At 39.5% G+C, this 7,933-nt stretch overlaps 1 long non-coding RNA gene across 1 annotated transcript; it reads left to right on the top strand.

The window, feature by feature from the left end:
* The first annotated feature begins 398 nt into the window (after window positions 1-398).
* Window positions 399-6,016, top strand: LOC136287647 (uncharacterized). The gene is made up of 3 exons (XR_010720232.1): window positions 399-488; window positions 1,478-1,592; window positions 2,452-6,016. It is a non-coding gene; the product is annotated as an uncharacterized lncRNA (long non-coding RNA).
* Window positions 6,017-7,933: the final 1,917 nt, after the last annotated feature.

Genomic DNA, 7,933 nt, shown 5'->3' with positions numbered 1-7,933 from the left:
CCTAAAGAGATAATTTCAGTTTTCAGAGAGATTTAGGAAAAATATTACCTCCAGAAGCCTTGTAAGCTGTTTTGGTAACTGTCCTATGTTGAAGTGTAAGATGTGCACAAAGTATTCTATTACCATCTTCATGAACTGTTGAATCCAGGTGGGGAAGTGTTTTCCCAGACCCCCTCCCTCTGGGCCATTATCTTTTGTTAATGGCCTATCAGATGCCTTGCCCATGACTCATAGATAACTCCCTCAGGGAGTTATCTCTGTTTAATGGGCCATCAAGGACCCCCTGCATGACTCATCATCCCATTGTGAGATGCTCCGCCCAGGGGGAGGAACCAAGCATTCTCACTTGGATATAATCTGGGGTATGGGACAGTACAGGGGGTCCTTACCCACTGAATTGCCAGAAGACCAGAGCTACCAGACCCTTCTATAAGATCACTGCTTTAGGATGACCACCTCATCTGGACTGCTTCCATCACTCTGCTCAGGTTGTATTCTGACTCTGTCAGTAATCTTTTGTATTATTGCATCTATTTTATTTTACTTTCTTTCCTTTCTTCCTATTAAATTGTATCTCTGACTTAGAGCCTCTCATTTGTTTTGCTTTCAAACCACTACAGTAACAGCAGTCACTAAGAATGAAATAAAAAACATGACATGAGACCTTTTTCTTTCTCTAAGGCTCATGTAATCTAGAAAGGGAAAAACTCCCATTGGAATTCTGAAAACTGAAAATTTCAGGCTTTCTGTGCTAAAACGCACTGACCCTCAAGTAAGCACTGCATTTGAGTTGAGGCTGTGGAATAGGCTTCTGAAATTGAGTGATAGCGATGGGGTTGTAGGTGTGTAGTTTGAATAGTATTGTGCAATCTCACAGGGTGAAAAACTTAGAATCTGGAATTTTAGTACATAGTAATATATATAGGGAAATATAGAGGATTTAGGGCATTGTTTAAGTTCTTCTTCTTCACCTTCTTCTTCTTGGTTTCAGGTGGTTTTTTTCTAATTGGGTGAAGAAGGTCCACACTTCGGACCTTGTGTGGTCAATTATTGGGTTAAAAGTATAAATAATATAGGTGTCGTGTTGTTATTTGGTGAATAGCACTTAAATAACCTTGGAAAGAGTTAGGGGCATCCATTTACCTCCATCTTCTAACTTGCTAGTTAGAGCTCACAACTCGTAAGACTGTAAGATAGATAAGAATTAATAAACACTGAGTCTGAACACAAAACTGTGACTGTCATGGGTTAATCCTGGCTCTAACACAAAGAAAAGATAAAAACCTCACAAACTCCAACACTGTTCGACTAAATCAGCTGACAGAAGTGCAATCCCCCTTTAGCAAGGGGAGCAGTGTTACAGTATGAAGCCTCTGTGCAAACACTCTGTTTATATTGCTTTTACCACATTTTTTCCTTCTACTGTCTTCTTATGTCTTCCTTAAATTATTCTGATATCCCAGCTTTCAATCCTTAGGAATGATACTTATATGAAAAGTGACAAGAACAAGAATACGGACATCTTGCCAAGAATTGCAACTCCTCAGCAGGGGATATGTTTTTCAAAAAGGACAAGAAAAAGTAAGAAGAAGGTAACTGCAAACGCTTGTCAGTACTTCAGTCTGAGTTGTAAAGTAGGTTTTCTCTTATTGCTAGATCCCAGGAGACTCAGTTCACCACCTCCCCTCATCCCTGAGTTGTAGGACTTTAATTGGAAAAGTTCACAAAAAATACAGGTATTTTTCAGTCTTGTTTGAGCTTTCATCTCTGACAGCTTGTATTTCACTCCAATACAACCCTTCCATCTCATTTAAAATGTCCTAATGTCCTGTTCTTGGAGGTTTAGCAGTACCAGCTGGAAGGTTCTTCAATCTCCTCCTGGACAATTTTATTCATTAAGAAAACAATCATGTCCAGTTGTGGATGTTGGCTTATCCTGACCATTTCACTTACATATGCACGGTGACAAAGGTTCAGAAAAAGAGGATATTCCTTCACAGGAGGCTGGGCACAGGTAGTCATGAGGCCTCTAACCCTGCATCAACACTAAGAATCCAAGGGGACTGGCATGACACAGGAATTACAGGCAGTGCAAGGGCTGAACAAGCAAAAGAAATAAAAAAAGCAAATGGATGTTTCTTTTAGTGCACCAGTTGTCTTCCCTGCAAGAGCTAAGGAGACAGAAGTGGCTTTAGGTCACCTTTTCAATTCCTCAGTCTTTGACTAGCACAGGGATGGGCAGTTTTCCAAATCAGATTAAAGAGGCTATACATAAAACTCTGTTAAATTTTAGCTTGGGTTCAGCAGTCATGGAAGCAATTGCTGACTACACTCCAAGTACAAGCCAAAAAACCTCTCATCTGAATCCAAATTTCCCTGAAGCTTAAAGGTGCTTAGATCCAGCTTTCTGGGTCACTTCCAATGTTCAACTCCTTTGTTTATTTTCTATAGGCTATTAAGGCTCTGTTAGACAAGAAATTTAGAACAGCAAGCAACAGCGTAACCTTCCCTGGAGTACTGTGTGTAATGGCCATGTCATCCAAATAAGACATCTCTTAACTAGAAGAAATTGAGAATGGGGATCAAAATGAGCAGCTGCTTAGGAAAAGCAACTATCATCCAGTAAAAATAGAAAATACTTGGTTTGGAAAACTAGCTACAAAAAGGAAAGAATTGATAGAACAGAGCACTCACTGAAGAAAAAGGCCTGGGAGCATCCCGTTTCCCTGTCTCAGAGGGTTTGGACAAAGGAAGCTGAAAGGTGGGAAAAGAGAAAGGAGCATCAGTCATGCATTGTGAAACCAGGCTGAGGAGCTCATGCCAAGATTCACACTGGATTCAAAGAGGAAATTTAGCATAGAAAATATTACCTGGGAATATTTTCTGGGAAATAGCTGAATTTTAAAGGAAGCGTAGAAGAAGGGAAAAACAATTGCAAAAGATGAAATCTGTTTCTTTCAGGCTAAAGTTGCTTTCTGAACATTGAGGAAAGCACAAGATTATATCACATCTCCATAGTTTCTGGAGAAACTTCTAGTTTCAATTTACCCAAAAATCTTGGTGCTGCCCGGCATCAGACCAGATACATTGGAACAACTGGATGCTACAGTCCACTTACTGAAAATTTACAACTGATCAGAGACCAGGGAAAACAAGAAATATCTTCCAACATGAGTTTAAAAGCTTGCAGATTGTTTCAGTATAAGCACGGTTGTATTAAACTTACAGGCTTTGTCCTCGCATCTTGCAGTGTCACTTCTTTTTACACTGATGCTGCCTGCATGGAACAGTTTGCACAGCCGCAGAAAAAGCTTGGCATCTTAATGTGTCCAGAAACTCCTGCACCCTGCTGTCTATGACTGAACAGTCATATCTCAGCTAGCAATTAAAAACTAAATGAAGTGTAAGGAAAGCCTTTACAGACAGTGACCCCCAGCCAAAGGCAGAGAAACTCTCAAATCGTCCTGAAAAGAGAAGCCCTGCACCACTGGAGACACCTGAGGAACAGCTGGCCAAAACTCAGCCAAGAGCTACCACCTCTTATGTACAGCTCCTTGAGGCATTTTAGAAGCATTCTTCAGCATCTTCTTAGTATTTACCTTACATATTCAGACACAAATTTACAACTACTTGGAAGCCTTTGGCCCCATATAGCTACCTCTGAACTGCTCAGGCAAATTTGCATTTACTCGTCTGACCTCGAGTCTCTTCAACTCACCTCTGTGTTCTACCAGACCTCTGTCACGTATAAGATTGCTCTACTTCAGCGGTAGTGAGATACAAACTGCTCAGGACAGGCATTTGAGACCCACATTAACAGATCGAAACTACTTTATAATTTTTTTCCCAGTAAACCACTTTATGGTTTATATATTTGAATAGTGCTTTTACACATTTGCTTTACAGTTTTTATCAAATAATTAGCTATTCTTGTTATTTTTATTTCAAAATATTGCTACAAAAAATTATCTAGTTCTAAAAAATTCCTCATAAAAATGCTTTTTTCATTGTAAAATGCTTCTTAAATTTTTTTTTCCATATTACTGGTTTTGATCTCTTCCAGGTAAGAAATGGTAATACAAGATAGATACTAGCAAAAGGTTTGCATAACAGCAACTCCACAAATTTCTCCCACACAATGACTCTGATTTTTATTTTTTTTTTTCCTAAAAATACCTTGTACAGATGAGATCAGATCCATTTCCGGAGTGACCTTACCAGATTCACTATGACCCTTATGCTGAATCTGACTGAATTGCATCTGGCTGCTGGGTGCCTTGGTATTCATCAAAACTGTGCTTGAGCAAAAACTTGCCAAGGAATGGATATAGATGAAGGTTACAGATGCCCAAGACAACACTGGCATTTGAATCATTTCAGTTATACACCCCTCAGCATAATACCTTTTTGTCCACACTAATACAGTTTAGTTTTTCTTTGAAAAATCCCTAGATTATTTAAATTTCTTTACCTAAACCATTCAATCTTCAATTTCCATGAATGGCCTCTTTCAATCATGGGCCATCCTGGAAAAAAGATTTTACTGTGTTTTTGATCAAGAGGCCAGTAGCTTTAGGTTACTTTCATGAGCAGCACTTGTTTAAAAAGATCCACCAGCAACTCAGCAGCACAGTAAAGACAGATAGTGGAGACAAAGTGCCGTGGACATAGCTCTTGGATTCCTCCTCAGAGTTTATGTGCTGCTGAACCTTTGGAGATCAAAGTTACGTGATGTTTCAAAAATAAAGATTAGAATAACCACTATGCTGCTGTACTCCAGTACACATGGAGGCCATTAGCCCAGACAGCCCCAAGAATATTTTAGTACAAATTACAACCAAGGAATTACCATTCTGCTTCAAGAATTAGCATTCTGTTTCAACCACATCTGGCAATGCATTGGTTCCTAAACATCAGTGACATCACATGAACCCAGATATACCATGTAGGTTTTCATTCCCTCTTCTGTATTTTATTTCCAAAGCAAGGGGACCAGCAAACCTGTCTCCTGCCAGTACTTACTGCAGACTCACTGTCAAACTGGGCAGGTGTAAACAAGGGCAAGGTAACATGAAGAGGCAGTGTGTTCAGAATATCCCATTTACCTAACATCTGTCACAGAGAGGGGAAATGATTTGCATTTATCTGGCTGAAGATGAAGGTCAAAACACCACAAGGCCCTAAGACATTTAGTGAAGTGTTTTCTCTTTTTCTTTTTTTTTTTTTTTTTTAAAGAAAATTCTCCTGCAGAAGATAGAAAGGCACCTGGTTTTTCTGTATCTTTGATAAACATGGAAGGTTTTTTTCTCTTTCCTTTTCCTTCTGCAATGACAACTTTTGTTCCAGCCAAATATTTTCCCATCCTGCCCAGTGTCTGCTCCAATACTGTGCTTTCCAGATAAATGAGCTCTTCCTTCACATTAATCATCCCTAATGAGGCAGATATTCTTTCCATAAATTCACTCCCTCCTTAGCACTTTTTTGGATCCTGATATGGAGTTCTTTCTTTGCAACCCCTTAGATAGAGAGAGGCCATTCGATCAGATCATGAATTTTATTTGATGCTTTGTTAAATGATGCTCAGGAAGAGGACTAGAAAGATGTGGTAGTACCCAGGGGGAGTAAAAGATCACTTTATGCTTTCAAGAATTACAATACCAAATCACATCTCTTCTTGCTTTAGGATAGGTGCAATGAACTGTGTTGTACTGATGTTGCACATCATCCTTTAGAGAGAAAAAAGGCCACTTGCCATCCTTTCACTATTTGTAGTCATAAAGACACATTCATACAAGGGTTAGCTTTCACAAATATAGGCATCAACCCTCTTCAGTTATTATTTGGTACCCTACACTTGACCTCCTGACCATAAGTAAAGAGGGCTGGCAGCTCTTGAGCCGGTACTCTGCATGGCAGCTCTCTAAAACTTGTGCCTGTTTAGGCAGGGCAGGAGGAAAGCAAAAAATTCAAGTCCTATACACATATGTGAATGGCCGCACATCATAGCCAAAATTATGAGGGGAGTTTTGTCCTTGACTATTCTGGATCTGCAAATGTCTGTGATCTCAAATAATGCTACCCAGACAGCATGTCACAAAGACAGGTTTAGCCTTAGTCTCTTTGTGATGCTGGACATTTCAAGGTCCTTTATAAGAAATAATGAATAATAATAATAATAATAGTTAAAAAATCATTCATTTGAAATGCTGAATATTCTTAAGAAAAAAAAAACTGTTATAGAACCATTGAACAACCTCCAAGATCATTAAATCTATCCCTTGACCAAATAGAGCCCACTAAGCCATATCAAAAAATATTACCTCTATTAATTTTTTTAACATTTCCAGGGATAAAAAATCCTTCACTTTCTTGGGGAGTCTGCTCCACTGTTTAAACACTATTTCAATGAAGAAAATTTTCCTAATATCCAACCTGAAATTCACTGGCACAACTTGAGGATATTTTCCCTTGTCCTATCAATAGCTGCCTGGGAGAAGAAGTTGACCCCCATCTGTCACAGTCTCCTTTCACGCACTTGCAGAGATCATTAAGGTCTCCCCTCAGCTTCCTTTTTCCAAGCTAAACAACCCCAGGCCCCTCATCTACTTCTCACAATACTTGGATTCCAAATCTTTCAGCAGCTCCCTGTCCTTCTCTGGACACTCCAGCCCCTCAATGTCTTTCTTGTAGTGATTGACCCAGAACTGGACACAGCACTCAAGGTGTGGCCTCACCAGTGCTGAGTTCAGAGGGACAATCACTAACCTGCCCCTGCTGGTCACACTACTTTTGGTGCAGGCCAGGGTGCCCTTGGCCTTCTTGACCACTGTGACACAAGGTGGCTCATGTTCAGCTGCTGTTGACCAGCATCCCCAGGTCCTTTTGTGCTGGGCAGTTTATTTAGTCCCTCTTCATGTAGGTAATGTGCTGCTTTGAAACTCCTGAATCTGGCTCCATAAGGTTTTAGGTAACTGGAGCTTTATTAAAGTTCTCCAATGCAAGTTTTTTCTACACTAGAATAATGAATCTTAGGTCCACCTGGAAACTACACCACTGGCTTCAATAGCAAATCTATCCCAAGTCTTCAGAAAATAGCTTTTCTGGCTTTATATTATAGCTATTCTTGGGGGACAGAGGGGAGGGAAGAGGGACCTGAAGACATGTATAGATATTATTTTTTTCCCTAAGTCTCAAACCAATAGACAGATCTGCTTCAATAATTTAACATTTTTTTCCACTTTCTTTTAAGCAGGATCTCTGAGCCAAAGTAACAAAATCGAGTACAGACTCCTAACATTTTTGGAAGCTCTCAAAATACGAGAAAATAGCCCTTGGGGAAAAAAACCTTGGAGGAGAAAAATCAAATGCTTTGTCTAACTTTCCACAGATCCTGATGTAACAACATAAACAGATTGCTTTGCTCTGTGGAAGAGGAAAGTTAAATCTCCATCTGGAGTACCATGAAGACTTTGGAAATTCTAATGCCCTGGGGTTCACTAACCTCACTGACTTTGGGTGTAAATAATCCAAAGAGAAAAGAGTTTTCATGGAAGGAACACAACACAATAAAATCCATGTTACAAATGGCAGGCAGCCAACTGCAAGAATGCAACCAACTTTTTGAATGCTGTTCCCACGGACCTGTGATACAAATACATCTTTTGCAATCCACCTTTAACATGGAAGTTTTGGCTTTATCATCAGCCTGTGTAAGTTGTCAGCATAATCTGAAACTTAGGCAGCTTTTAATGGAGGTGAATATTCAGAATTTTTTTTTGAATTCTGCATATAAAAATGGCCAGAGAACTTCCATTATAATTTCCATATTACATTATATATCATAATTGTGTGAAGTCTACATATATAAAGTGCTCTCTAAACATTCCTTACACTGAGCCATAACCTCACTTTTAATAGAACAGTCTAGTCTAGG

The sequence above is a fragment of the Chamaea fasciata genome, unplaced genomic scaffold (genome assembly GCF_029207755.1).
Source record: "Chamaea fasciata isolate MVZ Bird 193981 ecotype frontalis unplaced genomic scaffold, bChaFas1.0.hap1 SCAF_3, whole genome shotgun sequence".
NCBI lineage: Eukaryota > Metazoa > Chordata > Aves > Passeriformes > Sylviidae > Chamaea > Chamaea fasciata.
This window is presented reverse-complemented; position numbering and strand designations above follow the sequence as displayed.